The sequence below is a fragment of the Pelobates fuscus genome, chromosome 7 (assembly GCF_036172605.1).
Source record: "Pelobates fuscus isolate aPelFus1 chromosome 7, aPelFus1.pri, whole genome shotgun sequence".
NCBI lineage: Eukaryota > Metazoa > Chordata > Amphibia > Anura > Pelobatidae > Pelobates > Pelobates fuscus.
In genome coordinates, this window is record NC_086323.1 from 121,537,602 (window position 1) to 121,563,395 (window position 25,794).

The 25,794-nt window shown below is 45.4% G+C and overlaps 1 protein-coding gene across 1 annotated transcript in view; it reads left to right on the forward strand.

Annotated features, from left to right (window-relative positions):
* The window catches only part of CFH (complement factor H), a 1,233,551-nt gene that overhangs the window by 400,516 nt on the left and 807,241 nt on the right, over positions 1 to 25,794 (forward strand). The window lies entirely within an intron of this gene.

The following is a 25,794-nucleotide window of genomic DNA, read 5'->3' on the forward strand; positions in this document are numbered from 1 at the left end:
GAGACGCTTGCGTGATTCTCACTGTCAAAATCAGTGAGAGCACGCAAGCGTCCATAGGAAAGCATTGTAAATGCTTTCCTATGCGACCGGCTGAATGCGCGCGCAGCTCTTGCCGCGCATGCGCATTCAGCCGAAAGGGAGGATCGGAGGCGGAGAGGAGGAAGAGAGCTCCCCGCCCGGCGCTGGAATAAAGGTAAGATTTAACCCTTTACTCTCCGCAGAGCCGGGCGAGAGGGGGTCCCTGAGAGTGGGGGCACCCTCAGGGTACTATAGTGCCAGGAAAACTAGTGTTTTCCTGGCACTATAGCGGTCCTTTAATTGCAGTTTTCTAAAAAAAAAAAAAAAAAAAAAAATATGACCATCCTTTTACAAAATGGTGAAAGTATATTTGAATTAAGACACGGTTACCTCTATACAATGTCGCCAATACTACAGGGTATATAAAATATTGACGTATTTATGACAAGACCTTAACCCCTTAAAGGACTGAGGCAAATGTACAAATTTAGACCAAAACATACTTGAGAATTGGAGTTGTGTCTGTTCTATCACAATTTTATTTTTTTATATTAAGTGCACCCACACTTATAATATTTTATTTTGTTCAGGAGAACTAGTGCTTTCATTTCACACCAAATATTTATATATGGAACATATTTTAATATGAATAAAATCTAAAAAAAAAAAAAAGTGTGAAAATTAAGAAATGTTATTTTCCAAGTTCTGCATGGCATTTTAAATGTCAATGTCATTATACGGTTAGATTTGACTGCAATAAAGCACACACGTGTTTGTTATGTTTCATGGGTACAACAATGCCCTCTATGGAAAGGTGTATATTTTTTAGTAAAATAGCAAGAATGATTCGGCACTCAAAAGAATTTAGGTTTTAAAAAGTATCAATGAATCCTATTTTATTTGAGAATATAGTACCATTAGGTTGGAAAGTGAAAATGCTAAATGTCTGAAATATGAGACTAAGTAATAGACACAATATTATGAAAGTGCAGATACTTCTATATCCTCAACCAACACCTAGTGAGTATATGCACGAATAATGCAAAATATACAAAAGATACAGAAAACATGTACAAAAAACAGCCTAATACCTTCTTGAAGAGTAGCAGCAAATATAAGTAGCAATATAGCATCCAGGATTACTGTTTCACCCAATATGTGTAATCCGCATACATTCTCAAGTCACTTATGGTAATAAAGAATAGTTTAGGTGACCAGTCCATGTTACTGGAAAATAGCCTCACTGTGTTTAGTGGATACATCCATTTTTTAAAAAAATAATTTATATATTAATATAAATATATATGAGAGAAATTAAAAAGAAAATAGAAGTAGTCACTTAGTCACAAACCCTGGCCAACATTAGTGTTCATATTTGTTTTTTGCATTTTTCAAATAAACTGCCCTTTCACAGATGATAATGTCACACACATTTTACTGCTCTAAAACACTAATATTTGAGTTCCACAACTTCTCACAAGTACATCAGTACATTGTGTAAGTTTTATATCATTTATGTAGATTTGGAAAGTTGCAGTGTTAGTCTCCAATATTGGTTGCAGTTGCAGTGAGTCTCCAATATTGGTTTGCTGGACCTATGTTGCCTTTGAGACCATATGGCAGCCCAGGAATGAGAATTACCCCCATCATGGCATACCATTTTCAAAAGTAGACAACCCAGGGTATTCAAAATGGGGGTATGTCCAGTCTTTTTAGTAGCCACTTAGTCACAAACCTTGGCCAAAGTTAGTGTGTAGATTTTCTTTTTGCATTTTTCACATAAAAATTGCACTTTCACTGAAAATATCATGGTAATTAGAAGTGTTTGTTTTAACCCTCATATTTGTGTTCACAACGTCTCATGAGTACAACAGTACCACCCATGTATAGATTTTACAAGGTCTTGAAATTAAATTCTCTGGACTTTATGCTTGAGTTGTCAAGCAGGTCCCTCATATTATAATGAATAAAATCACATAATTATGTAAGAATAATGAATAAATGTACACATAGAATATATATATATATATATATATATATATACACACACACACACACACACAAACATTTAATTCTAAGTACTATTTGTTTTAAAATGAGTATAATTAAAGTGTGTGTATATATATATATATATATATATATATATATATATATATATATATATTTATTGTGATCCTTGTTTGCAGATAGCACGGTCCTCTAGGGTAAACAGGCACAGTCCTTTGGTTTTCATATAATCCAGGCAACTTTATTGGCAAGTCCACACAGCAACACAACTAAAACATAAATATAACAGGTTTCCCCTTTAAACAAAAACCTAGCTCGTCTGAGCACTGACTCACTTTTAATATCCCTCTCTATCAGGGTTAAACCACCAAAAACATATCGCACCAACCTTATTAGATAGCAACACTCTGCTAGCTAGCCTGTTGCTTTCCTTTCTCCACTCCCAGTGCTCCAAGCCAGCCTTGCCTTGACTGCTTTCCTTTCTGCACTCCCAGTGCTCCAAGCCAGCCTTGACTGCTTCCTTCTGCACTCCCAGTGCTCCAAGCCAGCCTTGACTGCTTCCTTTCTGCACTCCCAGTGCCTAGTCTCCTTGACTCTCTCACTGGAGAGAACAGCCTCTCTCCTACCTGCTTCCTGGGAGGAAGCCAGCAATCCCCCCTTTACCTGCCTAGCAGGGAGTGGTTTATTCCCACTGCTACAGCTGATTATCTGCAGCTGAGCAGTGGGTTGGAGACAGGTCCAAAAAACTCTGACCTGGACCTTATTTCTCCCAGTTGTGTCTAAACTGAGGAGTGGATCATTGGCCCACCCTTCTCTCCAAATTCTCCACCCCAGGGGCCCATAACTAAACATAGCTTTGTGTTGTGCAACACACAAACTACATATACTCCCCCTGGGGTTAAATGCCCTCTCTGTCTTCACTTTATCACAATATATATATATATATATAAATATATATATATATATATATATATATATAATAAGTAATAAATGTAGGCTTGCACTCACGGTCTGTAGATAGATAAAATTTCTTGTTTATTTCAATTCATTTAAAATATGGTTGCTGCCATTATCGTCAACGTTTCAGCCACTCCTGTGGCTTTCATCAGGACCAATTCAGCATTTTTTTTATGCTGAATTGGTCCTGATGAAAGCCACAGGAGTGGCTGAAACGTTGACGATAATGGCAGCAACCATATTTTAAATGAATTGAAATAAACAAGAAATTTTATCTATCTACAGACCGTGAGTGCAAGCCTACATTTATTACTTATTATAATTTTTTGGCTATGGCTTTTTAAGCACCCGGCATTTTCAAAACTTTGAGTGTGTGTGCTGGGTAACACTGCATATTATATATATATATATATATATATATATATATATACACAAACAGTGTGTGTATAGTTCAATTTAGCCTGGGTGCAATCCCACGTTGAAAATATATAAACAGAAACCTTGAGAAAGACCCGAACGGTTCGAAACGTCGGCTATTTTTTAATGCTATACCTATTGGAATAAACTACCCCTTTTTTCATCTACCAAGTCATCTACCAAGTCCTTGGAGTGCATCTCTTTATTTCTGTGTATATATATATATATATATATATTGTGACGGAACCATCCGTCTGTCTGGTGCTTTAGTGGATTCGACTATTTTAGGCCATCCGTCTAAAGGACTGATTTGTGATGTTATGAAACATGTTTTACCATTCCAGCCTGTTTTCCAGCCGTTCACCTCATTTCGCACGAACTCCATGTCTAACATATGGGTGGCCGCCATTTTGGGACTTTTGCACGTGTTCGCGGCCATCTTGCGTGCGAACAGCGGTGTTTGCCTGTGAACGCGTGGAACTAAAAACGGATACCCAAACAGGCGAACACCGCTGAGACCTCCATACACCCAGAAGTTCGTGTTGGAACTACCGAACGACGAGCCATTCGGTAGTTACTTGTAATCGGCTATGGGGAATCCAGCGAACTCGGAGATAGTTGTGGATGATGAGGATTTCGTATGATTTTAACCGGCGAACGGAGACCGACTGCAAGGCCAAAACTTATGGAACTCTTTTCGGCTAGAAGATCCGTGCAGTCGGTCAAAACTTCAATCATCCATAACTCCCGAACCCCTTAACCGAATGGGCTGGGATTTGGACAGAGTGTTCCCCTAACCAAGACCTTTCAAGCGGTGCTGGACTTAAAGGTGTACCCCCTGGTTTTGGGGTACATCCATAACTGGGGTAAATTATTGTACAGTATAATTGTGTTATGTGGTTATCTGAGGGGAGGAGAGGTGGGGGTGTTACCCTGTGTATAATTGGTTATTTTCATCCTCCCCCTGGGAGTGCCCTGTGTGTGCCTTTTCCTAATAAAAAGCAGGCTGGATGTTCCAGTCCTCAGATCTTGTTTTGACCCTCAACACGGAGCTTCAGTCTTGTTATTGGGGGGATTCTTATTTTACGCTTAAGGACTATTATTGGGAACTTATGCCGTTTGGTGGATATCGTTATTCGAGAGATTACTGCTTCCCCTGGTTATGGTTCGTGGATTATACAGCATACGAACAAGGACTTGATACGGTGAGAGGGGAAGGTGGACTAAACGGTGATTTACTTATTAAGACAAAAGGTGTCTTAACAATTGGTGGCAAGCGACGGGATGAATCCCACAACACAGAAGGAAAGAAATGCAGTATGAACAGTTAAGACGTGCTACTCTTAAGGACATAATAGAACGCCGAGGTCGATCAGCAAGCAATTTAAAGAAACGGGAAATTATTGCTTTGCTAAGGGAAATGGATGCAACACAGGGAACGGAGAGCGCTAATGTGCCCAGCAGTTTGGATTTAACACCCGAGGAAATACAATTTAACAGGGCACTGCAAATAAGGCTGGCACACTTTGGCCCCAACCCCTCAGCAGACATTGTGGAACGTGTGCAAGCCGCAGTAGCAGCACACCAAGCGCTCCAAGAAAGAGGAGCTGCAGCAGCAGAGGTACCCAATAACGATTCCGGAAGGAAAAAGGTACCATTTGCTGCATTTAAAAATTTTATTGAAAATGAAGGAGAGATCGATGGGTTCCTGGTCGATTTTGAGAGGCAGTGTGCCCTCCATCAGGTACCCACAGACCAATGGGTTACCATCCTTTCTGGGAAATTATCTGGCCGGGCTAGTGACGCATTTCGGGCCATCCCAGAGGAGGAGATCACCAGCTACCGGGCAGTGAAGGATGCTCTCCTAGCCAGGTATGCGGTGACCCCAGAAGTTTACAGACGGCGCTTCAGGGAAACCAACAAGCAAAGTGGCGATTCTTATGTGGAATGGGCCTGCAGAGTTCACCGTACTGCAGCCCACTGGATGGCAGGATGCCAAGCAGTATCGGGGGAAGAGGTGCTGCAGGTATTCTTACTGGAACACTGCTTCGAGAAATTGCCTACCGGGGTCCGGGAGTGGGTCAGAGATAGAAAACCCTCTACCCTACCCGAGGCGGCCCGGTTGGCAGACGAATATACTGATGCTCGCAAACTGGACAATACCGTTGTTAAAGTTCCGACCAGAGTGGAATACCGACCAGCAGCCCCTCCGATTCCAACAACATACCAACCCCCAGTGCATCGCAGCCCAGTAGTACCACCGACCAATACTTATGTGCAGCCATCCAAATTTAATGCCAGGGATTATTCCCAACCCATCCGGTGCTTTCTGTGCAAACAGTTGGGACACAAGCGCCCGGAGTGTCCACTGAACCACGCTAACCAAGCTCAGTCCTGGAGGAGATCATCCAACCCGAATCAGCGACCACCACAGCCTGCTGCTCACTGTGTAGAGCAGGAGGAATTCTGGGGCATCTTGCACGAAGCCGACCCGGTGCAAGCCGCCCATCAGGACAATCGCCAGCAACACCGGCAGACTGTGAAACTAAATGGCCGAGTGGTAAATGGACTTAGAGACACAGGAGCCACCATGACACTGCTCCAAAAGAACTTGGTCTCAGAACACCAGCACACCGGAGACACAGTGGCCGTGAGGGTAGCAGGGGGAGCCGTATTCCGGTTACCTGTTGCCCGTGTTCACCTGGACTGGGGAGTGGGCGCTAGACACGTGGATGTTGGGGTTATGAAAGACTTGCCCGCTGATGTGCTTCTTGGGAATGATTTGGCCCCTTTGGTTTCGGCCTATGCTCCAATGGGCCCCTTGGACGTTAACCCAGTGACTACTCGCTCTCAGACCCGTGCCTCTGGAACCAGCCCACCTGCCGAGGAGGCCCAGGTAAGACCCTTTTCCCCGACTGACACATTAGCTCAGACCCCCTTACGTTGGGATTCACCAGAGGAGTTTGGGAGGGAAACCCGGGCAGATCCTACCTTACAAAAGTACAGGGACAGAGCAGATGCTGGAGAGGAAGGGATAGACGGGGAGCGGTATAAGTGGGTGGGGGACAGGCTATACAGAATCCCGAAACCTTCCCAGAAGAAGATAGCCCCTCCGCAGAATCACCAGCTGGTGGTGCCCGCAAAATACCGGCAGGAGCTTCTGCGGATAGGGCACGATGTCCCTTTAGCAGGACATCTAGGGTCTCGTCGCACAGCCTATAGGATCTCCCAGAATTTCTTTTGGCCCAACTTCAACCAGGCTGTGCGGATATATTGCAGTACTTGTGACACATGTCAACGGGTAGGAAAGCGGGGGGACCACCCTAAGGCTAAACTATCAGCGATGCCTATTATAGGGGAGCCCTTTTCCCGCATAGCTGTTGACATTGTGGGTCCACTGGCCAGGGCTAGTCCATCAGGCAAGAAGTATATTCTTACTGTAGTGGACTATGCCACTCGCTATCCAGAGGCAGTAGCGCTGTCTAACATAGAGGCAGAGACGATTGCTGATGCCCTGGTTAGGATTTTTACCAGGGTTGGGTTCCCTAAAGAGATCCTCTCCGACCAGGGAACCCAATTTACTGCGGTGCTCACCCAGCAGCTGTGGAAAGTATGTGGCATTAAACCCTTGCTTAGCTCACCTTACCATCCACAGACTAACGGTCTCTGCGAGCGTTTTAACGGTACCCTCAAACAGATGCTGAGGACCTTTACGGACACTTGCAGGGACTGGGAGAGATTCTTGCCGCACCTTCTGTTTTCATACCGGGAGGTGCCCCAGGAATCTACTGGGTTCTCCCCTTTTGAGTTACTGTATGGGAGACGGGTCCGCGGACCCCTAGATCTCATCCGGGGACACTGGGAAGGGGAGACTGAGCAAGAAGGGACCCCCATAGTGCCATATGTTCTGGAACTTCGGGACCGCATGGAGAAACTGTCCCTGATGGTAAGGGAGAATCTCCGGGCGGCCCAGGGGAAACAGAAGAGATGGTACGATCAGGGTGCCCGACAGCGAGCCTTCCAGGTGGGGCAAAAAGTATTAGTGCTCAAACCTGTGAAGGCCAACAAGATGCAAGCCTCTTGGCAAGGCCCGTACAGAATAGTGGCGCAGATCTGCGATACTACCTATTTGATAGCCAGCTGTTCAGACGAAAGGGTCCAGAGATCCTTTCATGTGAACATGCTGAAAGAGTATCAAGAACGACCTGAGAACATTGCGGCCGTATGTGCCCCAGCTACAGATGACCCTGAGAATTTGCCTCTCCCTGATCTATTAGAAAGGGACCCCCAGACTGACCTCACCTCCCTCGTACAGTTAGGAGACAGGTTAAACCCCACAGAAAGGATCCAAGCGAAACAGTTGTTATGGGAGAAGCAAGCAACTTTCTCCCAGGAGCCAGGTTACACCCACCTCGCTATACACAAGGTAGAGACCCCTGGACAGACCCCCTTACGACAGCCGCCTTACCGTATCCCTGAAGCAGTCCGAGATGGAATGCGGAAGGAGATACAGGAGATGACACAGCTTGGGGTCATCGAACCCTCTGACAGCCCTTGGGCTTCGCCTGTAGTCCTAGTACCTAAGAAAGATGGAACCACCCGGTTCTGTGTGGACTACAGGCGACTCAACGAGCGGACTACCACTGACGCCTACCCAATGCCCCGGGTAGACGAATTATTGGATCGTATTGCCAGGGGACGTTATCTGACCACCATAGACCTATGTAAGGGCTACTGGCAGATTCCCCTGGCCGAGGATGCTATCCCCAAGTCGGCCTTCGTCACCCCATTTGGCCTGTACCAATTTAGGGTCATGCCTTTTGGGATGAAGAATGCCCCGGCTACTTTCCAACGGATGGTGGATAGACTCCTGGATGGCTTCCAAGAATTTGCCTGTGCATACTTGGACGACATAGCGATCTATAGTGGGTCCTGGGAGGAACACCTGGTACACATAGGGGTAGTACTGGATAAGATCCGGGCCGCTGGCCTGACATTGAAGCCAGAAAAGTGCCATGTAGGTATGGCAGAAGTACAGTACCTGGGTCACCGAGTGGGATGTGGGAACCAGAGACCAGAGCCCGCCAAAGTAGAAGCGGTGGCTAACTGGCCCACGCCCACTACTAAGACCCAGGTATTGGCCTTCTTAGGGACAGCAGGGTACTACCGACGTTTCGTTCCTGACTACAGCTCTATTGCTAAGCCCCTGACAAATCTGACGAAAAAGAATTTGCCTAAGCAGGTCCTGTGGTCCCCGGTGTAGCGGTACTTACCTTATCCGGGGGCCGGACGCGGTCCTCTCTTCAAGCCGCGCGCGGTCCTGCGGCTGCACGAGCCGCGCGCGGCTCGTCCGACTGTTCAGACAGGAAGGCGGGCAGTGACCGCGAGAAGCGGTCACGTGTCCCGCCTGCAGCTAAGAGCGCGCCGCGAATCTCGGGCGCGCTCTTAAAGAGACAGTGGGAGCCTAAATTGCAAAAAGGCTCCCATTGGCTCCTGTCATGCCAATCACCCCATACACTTACCTGTTGGGGGAGTGGAAGTGACAGGAGCCAATCATATTAGTTTGAAGGCTACTTATACTTACCCTTTTCCCTTAGTTCCTTGCCCTATCGTGGTTTCTGCTACAGTTCCCTTTAGTGCTTGTTGTGTTCAGTTGTGTTTCTCCGTATTTGACCTTGGCTTTGTATTCTGACTTCGTTTTCGCTTTATCCTATTCTGTACTGTTTGCCGGCTTGCTGATTCCTGTGTACCAGTCCCCGGCTAGTTTTCGTTTACGCTGTCTCTTTGTGCCCTTGACCTCGGATCGTTCCTGACTCTGTCTTATCCTATTACGTCGAGTCCGGCCACTCTAAGGTCCGGTAGACGTATCTCTCCTCTGTACTGTCTTCTGTTAGGCTGGATCCTGCGTGTAGGGGTATATACTCGTTACATTACGATAGGGCCATGGACCCCGCAGATTTAGCTCAACAGATGGCGACCCATGAGGCTAGATTTGTAGAGCAGGATCACCATATGGATCAAATAGCTCAGGCTCTCCAGACGCTCTTAGCTAGAACCATTCCAGCAACCGCACCTAACCCTCCTGCACCCCTGCTTCCTGAAGTATCGACTATGCCTAACGCTACAGCACATTTAACGCCTCCTCCTAGGTATGGAGGGGATTCTAAGACATGCAGAGGGTTCATTAACCAAATAGAGTTTCATTTTGAAATGTATCCACGTTCATTTCCCACAGAGAGGTCTAAAGTTGGGTTCTTTATGCACCAACTTACCGACAAAGCACTTGAATGGGCAAACCCTATTTGGGAGGCTAATGGACCTATGGTGCATAACTTTCACAGTTTCCTAACAGCTTTTCGCAGAACTTTTGATACTATGAAAAGGTCTAAGAATGCCGCTAGAGCATTAATGAGGGTTAAACAGGGTTCTAGGTCTGTGGCTGATTACGCTATACAGTTTCGTACCCTTGCCTCACAGGTCGATTGGACCAATAATGGGTTAACTACGGCCTTCATGGAAGGTTTATCAGACTCTATATTGGATGAGGTAGCAGCTAAGGAGCTTCCTATTGCCTTAGAGGACCTTATTGACTACCTCATCGATATAGATAATAGGATTCGTGACAGGCTCTATACTAAGAACAGGAATAGACGTTTTGTTACACCTATTCAACCCAGAGTTAATATACCGGAGAGTGTTAAAGTATCTGAAGAGGAACCTATGCAATTAGGGGTTGCCAAACTCTCAGATACTGAGAAATTACATAGGAGAAGGGAGGGACTCTGCCTATATTGTGGTAAGAGAGACCATATGGTAAAGGAGTGTCCTCTGCTCCCGGAAAACTCTCGCACCTAAGACCTTATAGGGGACTGGCCTTGGGTGTGATTTCTAAGTCTCCTACATTGCCTCCTAACCGACTGCTTCTCCCTGTTTCTTTACATATGGGAGAGAGTTGTATAGTTGAAAACATAGACGCCCTGGTTGATTCTGGGGCAGCCGAGAACTTTATAGACTCTGGTTTTGTAAAGAGAAACAATATTCCCATCAGAGAGAAGGAGATACCCTTGGCCGTTGAGGCCATAGATGGTAGACCATTGATATCTCCTGTTGTTACTCACGAGACTACACCGCTACACATGTACACAGGGGTTCTACACTATGAAACCATTCGGTTCCAGGTCATCACCTCTCCCTCTTCACAGTTGGTGTTAGGGTATCCATGGTTACGTGCCCACAATCCCATTTTTGACTGGGAGACAGGGCAGATAAAATCCTGGAGTGAAGCCTGCCATGAGTCATGTACTATTGAAGTCACGCCTGTGAATTCTATTAACGTTCCTACTGTTCCTCCTTTATCTACGACAATACCCTCTCAGTATTTAACTTTAAAGACTGTCTTTGATAAAAGAGAGGCTGACAAATTACCGCCTCACAGACCCTACGATTGTGCTATTGATTTGTTGCCTGGTACTATACCTCCTAAGGGCAGGGTGAACCCCCTATCGGTTCAAGAAAACCGTGTCATGGAGGAGTACATTAAAGAGTCATTAGACAAGGGATTTATTAGAAGATCCTCTTCTCCGGCTGGAGCGGGGTTCTTCTTTGTATCAAAGAAAGAAGGTGATTTAAGACCTTGCATTGATTATAGAGGTCTTAACAAGATCACCATCAAAAATGCTTACCCTATACCTCTAATAACAGAATTGTTTGACAGGCTCAAACATGCTACGGTATTCACCAAATTAGATCTTAGAGGAGCATACAATTTGATACGTATTAAAAAGGACCACGAATGGAAGACAGCCTTTAACACTCGGTCAGGTCATTATGAGTATACCGTCATGCCATTTGGGCTTTGCAATGCCCCAGCAGTGTTCCAAGAATTTATTAATGATGTCTTAAGGGACTTTATTCACTCATTTGTTATTGTGTACTTGGATGACATTTTAATATATTCTACTGACATTCACGCTCATCACAGACATGTTACAACAGTTCTGAAGACCCTTCTTGCTAATGGTCTTTATTGCAAATTAGAAAAATGTCTATTCGACCAGTCCGAGGTCCAGTTTCTAGGGTATTTGATTTCCGCCGAGGGTTTTCGGATGGATCCCCAGAAGCTCGCTGCAGTCATAGAATGGCCTCTGCCGCAAGGTCTGAAAGCCATCCAGCGTTTTCTGGGTTTCTCTAATTATTATAGACGTTTTATCAAAGGTTTTTCGTCTATAGTAGCGCCTATTACTCGTATGACTAAAAAGGATGGCAATACACGTGTCTGGTCTACTGAGGCACTTCAGGCTTTTGACTTTCTTAAAACTACGTTCGCCTCTGCCCCTATTTTACAGCATCCTGTCCCCTCATTGCCATATATACTTGAGGTTGATGCTTCCGATATAGGGGTAGGTGCTGTCTTATCCCAAAGAGAGTCTCCTGACAAGCCATTGCATCCTTGTGGATTCTTTTCTAAACAAATGTCCAAGGCAGAGAGGAATTATGATGTGGGTAATCGCGAACTCCTTGCTATCATTTTAGCACTCAAAGAATGGAGACATTTGCTAGAAGGAACTAAGGATCCTATTCTCATATTTACAGATCATAAGAACCTATCCTACCTTAGCGAAGCTAAAAGATTGTCTTCAAGGCAGGCTAGGTGGTCACTGTTCTTGTCTCATTTTAATTATATAATCACCTATAGGCCAGGTGACCGGAACACCAAAGCGGACGCTCTGTCCAGACAATTCGAGACTATTGACAAACAGGAGATTGATGTCACTCCTGTCATTCCCCCAGACAGGATAATAGCAACTACTATATTGTCTATTTCCTCGTCCCTCTTGCAGGCCATACAAGCGAAACAAGGCATGGCACCCAGCGAGAGGCCTAATGATAAATTGTTCGTTGACATTCCCGAGAGACGGGATATTCTGTCACTTTATCACGATACTAAGACTGCTGGACATCCTGGTATTTCCAAAACAGTGTCAGCCGTTTCTCGGTATTTCTGGTGGGATACCTTACGTAAGGATGTTACTGACTATATAAGTGCTTGTACTACTTGTGCATGTATGAAAACTTCTCGTAGAGTTCCTTGTGGGCTGTTGCATCCGTTACCCGTTCCCGAGAGACCTTGGTCTAATCTATCAATGGATTTTATTGTTGAATTACCCCCTTCGAATGGTAACACAGTCATCCTAATGATAGTAGATCGGTTTTCCAAAATGGCTCACTTTGTGTCTCTTCGCAAGTTGCCCACTTCCAAGGAATTGGCTCTTATCTTCGCTAGAGAAGTGTTTCGATTACATGGTATTCCCTTATCTATTGTATCCGATAGGGGTAGCCAATTTGTTTCCAGGTTCTGGAAAGCCTTTTGTTCGGAGATGGGTATTTCCCTCTCATTTTCTTCCGCTTACCATCCCCAGTCTAATGGAGCTGCTGAACGTGCCAACCAGTCTCTTGAGCAGTACCTCCGTTGTTTTGTGTCTCACCATCAGGACAATTGGTCTGACCTGCTTCCTTGGGCTGAATTTGCTCGGAATAATGCCACTCATGATTCTTCCGGCAAAAGCCCTTTTTACGTTGTCTATGGCCAGCATCCCGTTGTTCTTCCGGCTGCATTCTCCTCACAGGGCATGCCAGTTCTGGATGAGCATTTGGCTGGTTTGCGTAATACTTGGGAGCAGGTTCAGCGTTCTTTGGTGGACTCTGCTGCCCGCCAGAAGGCTTCATTGGTCCTTATCGCATTATACATAAGGTTAATCCCGTTTCTTATGCCTTGGGTCTGCCTAAGAATCTGCGTATACCCAATGTATTTCACACCTCTTTGTTGAAGCCTTACGTACGCAACCGCTATACCCGGCATACTCCCCCTCCCCCTCCTGTCTCTGTGGAGGGTCATGAGGAGTTCGAAGTATCTGCTGTTATTGACTCTCGTTTTCTTAGGGGTCGGCTTCAGTACTTGGTACATTGGAAGGGTTATGGGCCTGAGGAGCGCAGTTGGATTTCTGCGGATGCTGTTCATGCTCCCCGCCTTGTACGTTCTTTCCATTCGCGTTTTCCTGCCAGGCCTGGTCCTGCCCGCCCGGAGGGCGTGTCCTCAGGGGGGGGGTACTGTAGCGGTACTTACCTTATCCGGGGGCCGGACGCGGTCCTCTCTTCAAGCCGCGCGCGGTCCTGCGGCTGCACGAGCCGCGCGCGGCTCGTCCGACTGTTCAGACAGGAAGGCGGGCAGTGACCGCGAGAAGCGGTCACGTGTCCCGCCTGCAGCTAAGAGCGCGCCGCGAATCTCGGGCGCGCTCTTAAAGAGACAGTGGGAGCCTAAATTGCAAAAAGGCTCCCATTGGCTCCTGTCATGCCAATCACCCCATACACTTACCTGTTGGGGGAGTGGAAGTGACAGGAGCCAATCATATTAGTTTGAAGGCTACTTATACTTACCCTTTTCCCTTAGTTCCTTGCCCTATCGTGGTTTCTGCTACAGTTCCCTTTAGTGCTTGTTGTGTTCAGTTGTGTTTCTCCGTATTTGACCTTGGCTTTGTATTCTGACTTCGTTTTCGCTTTATCCTATTCTGTACTGTTTGCCGGCTTGCTGATTCCTGTGTACCAGTCCCCGGCTAGTTTTCGTTTACGCTGTCTCTTTGTGCCCTTGACCTCGGATCGTTCCTGACTCTGTCTTATCCTATTACGTCGAGTCCGGCCACTCTAAGGTCCGGTAGACGTATCTCTCCTCTGTACTGTCTTCTGTTAGGCTGGATCCTGCGTGTAGGGGTATATACTCGTTACACCCGGCTTGTGAAGCTGCGTTCCAGGCACTGAAACAAGCTCTCGTGAATGCCCCTATCTTGGCTGCCCCAGTCCCTAACAAACGCTTTCTCGTTCACACAGATGCTTCCATGTATGGACTGGGGGCTGTGTTAAGCCAAGTTGGGGAAGATGGAGGAGAGCATCCTGTCGCATACCTCAGCCGAAAATTACTACCCCGAGAAGTGAGTTATGCGGCAGTTGAAAAAGAATGTTTAGCCCTAGTCTGGGCATTGAAAAAGTTAAGTCCCTACTTGTATGGGCAAGAATTTTCCCTTGTAACAGATCATAACCCCCTCGTTTGGCTTAACCGGGTCTCAGGCGACAATGGGAGACTGCTGAGATGGAGCTTGGCATTACAACCTTACAACTTTACTATTAGCTACAGACCCGGTAAGCTGAACGGAAATGCGGATGGCTTATCACGGCAGACCGACATATCCACCACCTCTTAGTCCGGACATCCCCAAGTTGACCCGCCACAGGGTCAAGCCGGGTCTGCCGGAGTGTTCCACAAGGGGGGGAGCCGTGTGACGGAACCATCCGTCTGTCTGGTGCTTTAGTGGATTCGACTATTTTAGGCCATCCGTCTAAAGGACTGATTTGTGATGTTATGAAACATGTTTTACCGTTCCAGCCTGTTTTCCAGCCGTTCACCTCATTTCGCACGAACTCCATGTCTAACATATGGGTGGCCGCCATTTTGGGACTTTTGCACGTGTTCGCGGCCATCTTGCGTGCGAACAGCGGTGTTTGCCTGTGAACGCGTGGAACTAAAAACGGATACCCAAACAGGCGAACACCGCTGAGACTACCATACACCCAGAAGTTCGTGTTGGAACTACCGAACGACGAGCCATTCGGTAGTTACTTGTAATCGGCTATGGGGAATCCGGCGAACTCGGAGATAGTTGTGGATGATGAGGATTTCGTATGATTTTAACCGGCGAACGGAGACCGACTGCAAGGCCAAAACTTATGGAACTCTTTTCGGCTAGAAGATCCGTGCAGTCGGTCAAAACTTCAATCATCCATAACTCCCGAACCCCTTAACCGAATGGGCTGGGATTTGGACAGAGTGTTCCCCTAACCAAGACCTTTCAAGCGGTGCTGGACTTAAAGGTGTACCCCCTGGTTTTGGGGTACATCCATAACTGGGGTAAATTATTGTACAGTATAATTGTGTTATGTGGTTATCTGAGGGGAGGAGAGGTGGGGGTGTTACCCTGTGTATAATTGGTTATTTTCATCCTCCCCCTGGGAGTGCCCTGTGTGTGCCTTTTCCTAATAAAAAGCAGGCTGGATGTTCCAGTCCTCAGATCTTGTTTTGACCCTCAACACGGAGCTTCAGTCTCGTTATTGGGGGGATTCTTATTTTACGCTTAAGGACTATTATTGGGAACTTATGCCGTTTGGTGGATATCGTTATTCGAGAGATTACTGCTTCCCCTGGTTATGGTTCGTGGATTATACAGCATACGAACAAGGACTTGATACGGTGAGAGGGGAAGGTGGACTAAACGGTGATTTACTTATTAAGACAAAAGGTGTCTTAACATATATATATATATATATATATATATATATATATACCGTATATACTCGAGTATAAGCCGAGTTTTTCAGCACATTTTTTGTGCTGAAAAACCCCAACTCGGCTTATACTCGAGTCAGAGTCTGTATTATGGCAATTTGCATTGCCATAATCAGGGCCGGCCTTAGGGGTGTGCGAGCTGTGCGGCCGCACAGGGCGCCATGGAGCAGGGGGCGCCGTTGATTTAAAAAAAAAAAAAAAAAATTTTTTTTTTTTTTTTTTTTTTTTAAATTTGCAGCGGGGGCGGAGCTTACCGTGCGGCGGGGGCGGAGCTAAAAGCGCCGGAAAACTGCTGCAGGGGAAGCAGGAAGGAGTCCCTGCTTCCCCACCAAACAGTCACCAGGAGCTGCACTGCCTCCACAATGAACTCCACAGGTAACTGTGGGATTGTCAGGTGAGTGTGACTCTCTGCCTGTGTTTATTACTGTCTGTGTGTGTATGACTGTCTGCCTGTGTGTGTCTGTGTGTATGACTGTCTGCCTGTGTGTGTCTGTGTATGACTGTCTGCCTGTGTGTGTGTGTCTGTGTATGACTGTCTGCCTGTGTGTGTGTGTGTGTCTGTGCATGACTGTCTGCCTGTGTGTGTGTGTGTGTCTGTGCATGACTGTCTGCCTGTGTGTGTGTGTCTGTGTATGACTGTCTGCCTGTGTGTGTCTGTGTGTGTGTGTATGACTGTCTGCCTCTGTGTGTGTCTGTGTGTATGACTGTCTGCCTCTGTGTGTGTCTGTGTGTATTACTGTCTGTGTCTGTGTGTATGACTGACTGTCTGCCTGTGTGTGTGAGACTGTCTGCCTGTGTGTGTGTGTGTGTGTGTATATATGACTGTCTGCCACTGTGTGTCTGTGTGTATTACTGTCTGCCTCTGTGTGTGTGTGTGTCTGTGTGTATGACTGTCTGCCTCTGTGTGTATGACTGTCTACCTCTGTGTGTGTGATTGTGTGTATGACTGCCTCTGTGTGTATGGCTGTCTGCCTCTGTGTGTATGGCTGTCTGCCTCTGTGTGTCTGTGTGTATGGCTGTCTGCCTGTGTGTGTCTGTGTGTATGACTGTCTGCGTGTTTGTCTGTGTGTATTACTGTCTGCCTCTGTGTGTGTCTGTGTGTATTACTGTCTGTGTCTGTGTGTATGACTGACTGTCTGCCTGTGTGTGTGTGTCTGTGTATGACTGTCTGCCTGTGTGTGTGTGTGTGTCTGTGCATGACTGTCTGCCTGTGTGTGTGTGTCTGTGTATGACTGTCTGCCTGTGTGTGTCTGTGTGTGTGTGTATGACTGTCTGCCTCTGTGTGTGTCTGTGTGTATTACTGTCTGCCTCTGTGTGTGTCTGTGTGTATTACTGTCTGTGTCTGTGTGTATGACTGACTGTCTGCCTGTGTGTGTCTGTGTGTGTGAGACTGTCTGCCTGTGTGTGTGTGTGTGTGTGTATATATGACTGTCTGCCACTGTGTGTCTGTGTGTATTACTGTCTGCCTCTGTGTGTGTGTGTGTCTGTGTGTATGACTGTCTGCCTCTGTGTGTATGACTGTCTACCTCTGTGTGTGTGATTGTGTGTATGACTGCCTCTGTGTGTATGGCTGTCTGCCTCTGTGTGTATGGCTGTCTGCCTCTGTGTGTCTGTGTGTATGGCTGTCTGCCTGTGTGTGTCTGTGTGTATGACTGTCTGCGTGTTTGTCTGTGTGTATTACTGTCTGCCTCTGTGTGTGTCTGTGTGTATTACTGTCTGTGTCTGTGTGTATGACTGACTGTCTGCCTGTGCGTGTCTGTGTGTGTGTGTGTGTGAGACTGTCTGCCTTTGTGTGTCTGTGTGTGTGTGTGTATGACTGTCTGCCTGTGTGTGTGTGTGGATGTCTTCCTGTGTGTGTGTATGGCCGTCTGACTCTGTGTGTGTGTGTGTGTGTGTGTGTGTGTGTCACATACAACCAATACACGCATATCACACACTGTTAATACACCCATTACAAATATCACACATAGCATACATATCACACACAGTCATCACACCTACTATCACATACACAGACAACACAAACATTACAGCATACATGGATGACGAGGGGGGGGCGCTGTGAAGATTTTTCGCACAGGGCGTCAAAATGCCTAAGGCCGGCCCTGGCCATAATACAGACAGGGGGGCTGTGGGGGCTGCAGAGAGCGTTACTTACCTTTCCTGCAGCTCCTGTCAGCTCTCTCCTCCTCCGCCGGTCCGTTTAGCTCTTCTGTCAGCTCACAGTGTAAGTCTCGCGAGAGCCGCGGCTCTCGCGAGATTTACACTGGGAGCTGACCGAGGTGCTGAACGGACCGGCGGAGGAGGAGAGAGCTGACAGGAGCTGCAGGAAAGGTAAGTAACATCTCTCTGCAGCCCCCACAGCCCCCTCCTACACAGTGCCCATCCACTGGACCACCAGGGAAAGAGAGCCCCCCTCCCTGGCCAGCTAGCAAGCAGGGAGGGGGGACGAAAAAATGTGTATATATATATGTTAATAATAATAAAAAAAATAAAAATAATAAAATAAAAATAATAATAAAATAAAAAATAATAAAATAAAAATTAATAATAAAAAAAAAAAAAATAATAATAATAAAAAAATTTAATGAAACAAAAAAAATATTAAAATAATATTTAAAAAATAAAAATGCCCACCCCCCCACCAAGGCTCTGCATCACACTCTGCATTACACACACACATACACACACTGCATTCATACACACAGCATTCTCATACACACACACTGCACTCATACACACAGCATTCATACACACAGCACTCATACACACACTGCACTCATACACACACTGCACTCATACACACAGCATTCTTATACACACACTGCACTCATACACACAGCGCACTCATATACACACTGCACTCATACACACACTGCATTCTCATACACACACACTGCATTCTCATACACACACTGCATTCATTATATACACACACTGTAAATAAATATTCAATTAATGTAATTTTTTTAGGATCTAATTTTATTTAGAAATTTACCAGCAGCTGCTGCATTTCCCACCCTAGTCTTATACTCGAGTCAATAAGTTTTCCCAGTTTTTTGGGGTAAAATTAGGGGCCTCGGCTTATATTCGGGTCGGCTTATACTCGAGTATATACGGTATATATATATATGAAAACAAGGGGCTGGCTGCACTCACCTAAACATGCTTAAATGGGGTGCTGCTGGGGGCCAATAAGTACAGTAAAAATAGAAATCTAGCACACTCACTTATCAACTAAACAGCTACTTTGATGCTGACAGATTTGACTAGTTTTATTAAAAACACCTAATCTAGGCAAAGTGCAGCCAGCTCCTTGGTTTTGCAATGCCCCCTGTCACAGGTGTCTCATCTCAGGACCCTATTTAAGCCTTGTACTGCAGAGAACTCGAGATGGAAGGATTTCCCCAAGTGAGTAGCTCATTTAGTAGACAGTTGGCATTGAGAGTAGGACCTGCCAAAGATGGGGTGCATTGACGTTTGTGGCAGGCTTATGCAATGTATGATCATATAGTGTAACTAAACCCCCATTATTTTTTGCCTAGATTAGGTGTTTTTAACCCTTTCAGGACCGCTGACGGTTCAGGACCGTCAGCGGTAAAACGTGCGTTTGGACCGCTGACGGTCCTGAACCGTCATAACGGTCTGGGGCTACTTACCTGATCGCCGTCGGTCCCACGGCGGCGATCAGTGCTCCACCCGGTCCAGGGGGACTGCCTGTCTGCCCGGGCAGTCCCCCCTCGGCAGATCAGGACCCCACGGCCATGTGATCACTCGATCACATGACTGCAATAGGGGTCCATGTGTCTGCCTGCAGGGGGACTGTCTGTGCTGACAGGCAGTCTCCCTGCAAGTGTAAAATAAAAAAATAAAGTGAAAAAAAACCAATCAGTGTAAAAAAATTATAATGTGTGTATATATATATGATATATATACATGTATTATATCTATATATACCTATATATAATATATGTATATATATCATATATATAATGTCATACTAAGTGTATATTTATATTTATATATACGTATATTAATATAAAAATACACTTATATTTAAATTACACACGAATATATACAATATATATAATTATATATATGGTATATATATATATTATTATAAAATAAAAATGATATGTTAATAAAAATAAATAACAAAAAAATAAAAATAATTTTTAATAATTAAAAAAAAATTATATATATATATATGCAATTTTATTCTAACAGTATTTTGATATTGATATATATATATTTATATCAAAATACACTTACAATGTAATGATATATATATATCTATGTATAAATAAATAAATAAAAATAATACGAAATATACATATGTCCACATACATAATTACATAAATAATTTCATAAATATACACGTAGACGTCAAATATATAAATATGTATATATATTAAAATTATACGTGTGTATTTATGTAATATTTTTACCTAATTAAGTAATTTTAATGATTGCAATTTGAGGGACCTGCCTGCCAACCCAGGCCGAAAGTCCAGATATTTTAATTTGCTAGCACTGTGTTTAACCCTGTAACTTTCTATGACACCCTAAATCCTGTACATGGGGGTACTGTTTTACTCCGGAGACTTCGCTGAACACAAATATAAGTGTTTCAAAACAGTAAAACATATCACAGCGATTATATAGTCAGTGAAAGTGAAGTTTTTGCATTTTTCACACACAAACAGCTCTTTCACTGAGGATATTATTGCTGTGATATATTTTACTGTTCTGATACACTAATATTTGTGTTCAGTGAAGTCTCCTGAGTATAACCGTACCCCACATGTAGAGGTTTTATAGTGTTTGTGAAAGTTACAGGGTCAAATATAAGGCTTGATTTTACTTTTTTTTTTTTGGTTGAAATTTGTCAGATTGGTTAGGTTGCCTTTGAGAGCGTATGGTAGCCAAGGAATGAGAATTAGCCCCATGATGGCATACCATTTGCAAAAGAAGACAACCCAAGGTATTGCAAATGGGGTATGATCAGCCTTTTTTAGTAGCCACTTAGTCACAAACACCGGCCAAAGTTAGCGTTTTTTGCATTTTTAACACACAAACAAATATAAATGCTAACTTTGGCCAGTGTTTGTGACTAGGTGGCTACTAAAAAAGACTGGACATACCCCATTTTGAATACCCTGGGTTGTCTACTTTAAAAAAATATGTACATGTTAGGTGTGTTTCGGGGATTTATGACAGATAACGGTGTTACAATGTCACTATTGATACATTTAATATATATATATATATATTGAAACAGCAATTTCCTACTTGTATTTATAGGCCTATAACTTGCAAAAAAAGCAATAAAGCATGTGAACACTGGGTGTTTTTAAACTCGGGACAAAATTTTGAATCTATTTAGTAGTTTTTTTCATTAGCTTTTGTAGATAAGTAAATGATTTTTCAAGTAAAAGTCCAAAAACATGTTTTTTTTAAAAAAAAAAATTTCACCATATTTTATTATTTTTTTTTAAATACAATATATGACATAATACAAATAATGGTATGTAAAGAAAGCCCTTCTTGTCGTGAAAAAAACAATATATAACTTGTATGGGAACCGTAAATGAGAGAGCGGAAAATTACAGCTAAACACAAACACCACAAAAGTGTTAAAACTGCTCTGGTCCTTAACGTACAAACATCGCAAAAACAGGCGGGTCCTTAAGGGGTTAATAAAACTAGTCAAATCTGTCAGCATCAAAGTAGCTGTTTAGTTGATAAGTGAGTGCGCTGGATTTATATTTTTACTAATATATATATATTGTATGTATATACTGTATGTATATATATATATATATATACATACAGTCGGTCCATAAATATTGGGACATTGACACAATTCTAATCTCTTTGGCTCTATACACCAACACAATGGGTTTTGAAATGAAACAAACAAGATGTGCTTTAACTGCAGTCCTTCAGCTTTAATTTGAGGGCATTTACATCCAAATCAGGTGAACGGTGTAGGAATTACAACAGTTTGTATATGTGCCTCCCACTTTTTAAGGGACCAAAAATAATGGGACAGATTAGCAGTCTTTTTTTTTATTTTAGGTAGGGAGGTGAAACTCTTTTTCTTTTATTGTGGAGTTTACAATTAATAATGAAAGAACTAAAAAAACAACGGGTTTAAGAGCTTTCTTCGTGTTTTTATTTCTGATCTCTCCAAAGGTCAGAAATAGCCTATTTTTACACTTACACCTTCATCTCCTTGCAATGTGCTCTTTTAACATGCATCAAACCCCAGCCAGAAATATCGGAATGAATAACTAATCAATTAAAATGTTAATCCCTGGGGGGCGTGGCCGACCGCGGAGCAAGATGGCCGCATGAATTCTTGCTCTGGCACCCTGGGCACATAATCCACTCTAATCTGGCGACATAACGCTGCATCCAACAGAATTTAAACAAAATGTCTCACAACAAAAGCAAAAAGAACTCGGCCAAACCGGACAAGATGCATTTTTTTAATAAGAAACAGCCACAACTGGCTGAGTCGCAACAGGCCTCAAATGACACCAGAGACCCAGGCTCAGTGGCCGGAATGCAAGGCCGGGGACCCGGCTCACAAGCAGATTCTGCCCAAATCACAAAGGCAGACCTCACTGCAGCACTGGAGATTCTCTCCAACAAATTAGTAACCACATGGCAACACACAGCGGACGCCATGCGGAGGGACATACAAGAGCTAGGGAAGCGGACATCCCACATGGAAGATAAGTGTGATGAATTCGCAACAGCTCACAACGACCTGGCAGGGAACGTGGAACAATTAATGACGAAACTTACCTCCATGGAAGAAAAACTGGCGGATCTCGAGGATAGGTCCCGCCGAAATAATCTCCGTTTGAGAGGCATCCCAGAGGAGGTAACAACCGCTGAACTCCCAGCCTATGTACGTACGTTACTGCATGCACATGCCCCAGATGTACCAACGGACATGTTGCTGGTAGACAGGGTGCATCGCATCCCGAAACCTCGCTTCCTCCCGCAGTCAGTCCCGAGGGACGTACTCCTGCGCGCCCACTACTATCATATCAAAGAAATAATCCTCCGGAGTAGCAAGATGAGGGCGAAGCCTCCAACAGAATTCCCCTACGTGAAAATCTTTGCAGACTTCTCAGCGACAACACTCAAGAGGAGGAAAGAATTCCATCTAATTACTACCACACTACGTGCACAAGGCCTAAGGTACAGATGGGGGTTTCCCACCAAACTTATCATCACCAAAGATGGCGACACCACTATCATACCCACCCCCGAAGAAGGCCTGAAGCAATTGAAGGCCTGGGACCTGCCTGTGGAGGCACCCGAACACCAAACGAAACCATCCGGGCACCTCAAGCCCGACTGGAAGAAAACCTCTAAAGGACATTAAAGCCAGTTGACTCACTGGTTTATGAGACTGAGACAAAATCAAATTGACAAGCACGGACACAATGGGACCGGGCCGGGCAAACACCGCTAGATCGGGGCCTCCCGCCGAAACAGTAAACTGTGACGAAGTGTAAACGGAGCAGGAACCGAACCGGGGGTCCCCGATCGAGGAAAGCCGGCACAAACCACAGGGCCTCCCTTATACACCCTTGTACGAGGACACGAGACTTACCTCTGTGACAGGGCGAGAGAATTCATCACCGCCATTATTCTGGGCCTCCCGCCGCTCCGACAACGAGGCGCAAGCAGAGCCGGGGTGGACGTGGGGGTCCTGGGCCTACACACACTCAACACGAACTGTGTAACCATCTCCTGGCAAGAGGTATGTGGACCACGAATAGACTGTTTAAAACCTAACCTTCTCGGACCGGGTCTCCTACCGGCCCGTGACGAGGCTCAAGCAGAGCGGGAGCCGCGGTGGGAGCCCCGGACCCGCACCAGTGAGAACAGGACACACCGCCTTCCCCCCCTGAAATAGGTGTTACATGGAAAGCCAATATAACACTCACGGTCTCTCCCGATCAACCTGAGCAAAACTGGGCCTCGAGCCGCACTGGTGACGAAGTGCAAACAGAGCCGGTGCGGATGCAGAGGCCGAGGCAGAACCCACAGCTTTGACTCGACATGCACGAGCGGTATTCCCCAAGAAGAAACATGTACTTTTTATTTTTTATTTCTGCTCTCTTTTCCCTCTCCCCTTCTCTTCTGTTTACAAAGGGAACAGACAGACCACATGCGGACTACCCATACGGAGCCGGGACTTCCCGCCGGCCTGTGACGAGGCGTGAGCAGAGCCGGCACCGGCGAGGAGTCCCCCGGGTCCGGACTAACATATGTGAGTGTGCTAAATATATTTGCAGTTCCCCCCAATTTCAGATCACCATCGAGGTGAGAATCCCAGAGCACGACTCATACCACATATCACAGGACATGTGCTGCTCCACAGAGCCGGGGAACCCAAGAATAGAGACTCAGTACAGAACCATGGTCTGCTAGGCATGAAACACAAAAATGTAATGTATTGGGGAACGAAACATGGTATAACAGACAGAAAAAGCAACTGGGGAAGGGACAGGATAAAAATGAGGGGATAGAATGGGAGGGAATGCTTGTGTGGGGTTTGTGGGGAGGGGGTAGGGGACGATGGCAAGTCAGATGGGAGGTTAATAGGGAAGATCCGTTATGGAATCTTGAGCAAGGGGAAGTTAGGTGGTATATACAATGTGTTAATATGTTACCTGATATGTCGACCCCCCCTGCTCACCTACGGGCCCCACAGACCATAACATACTAAGCCACACATATTGGTTACGCCCATGATGAACCATGTAACGGAGCTCCGTGTACTCCGACCGAGTACCCTCCATTAGTGGATGCTCCTAGCGCTCTCAGAGGACTCCAAGCACTGCAGACGACACCACAACCACCGCAGGCTCCACAACCGCCGTAGCTTAACTGGAGCCGCGCCGTCTTCCTTCCACCCTGGATCGGCTTCTGTCCTCCAGGACCGTGTGGGGAAGACCTCTCCTCCAGGAGAGCGTATCCGGAACAAGCTCTTACAAGAACTAAGTGATTAAGAGCTCAGGGGAATATGCAGAGCATAGCAATCCCCAGTGTGATATAGCAGTTCCCTCCAATAACGAGACAAGGCTACGTATTGAGGGTCAGAAGAGGTCTGAGATGCTGGAACACCCAGCCTGGCTTTTATTGAGGTTACATGCAAATAGGACACTCCCAGGGGGAGGCATAAAATCACCAATCACACATCTGGTGCAGCCCACACATTTCCTCCCCTCAGATAAACAGTTAAACCAATTATTACATACAATAAAAATACAGTTTTTACACACACACTGTAACTTTAAAACCATACATTCAATTTCAATAAAAGTTGCATATTCAGACTCAGCATACATCAAACATAAACACTTCCAAAAATCAGCCAAATCCCTCCAGTGGATCAAAAGTTAGCTGGAAGTTCTTTATGACCGACCGCAAGCACAATTTCCTGCCCAAAACAGTTCCATAGATTTGGGCTGTGCGGCCGGTCAATTTCATGCCGAAAAACGACTAAGTCCCATTTCGAACGGGACTTAGTCTCTGGAGCTGCAAGTTCAGTATGGGAGAAGGTAAAGGTCAGCGGTGTTCGGCAAAATGTGTAGCCGATTTTGGTTCCACAGAATCTTTAGCATACACCGCTGACCGCATTCGAATGACTAAAATGGCCGCCGCCACGTGTTCAGCTGCCGAATGGCGACCACCCAGCGCTCGGCAATTAACCTGCAGTAACCTCACAGCCTGGGAGGTAAATTGCCTGCACACTTTAACTTCTGGGTGGTCCGCCTGTGTGGTACTTGGTTCAGTAAGCCCTATTTACTGAACCAAGTGGGAGAGAGCCAGGGGCAAGTTATTTTACAGGTCTGGGGACATAGTCTTAAAGGGGCATTGTTCAGCAAAGTCACAATATGTCCCCAGACGGTTCTTAAAGGGCCATACACACCCGATAAAAGTTAATACATTTTCAGGGGCACAATCTTCCA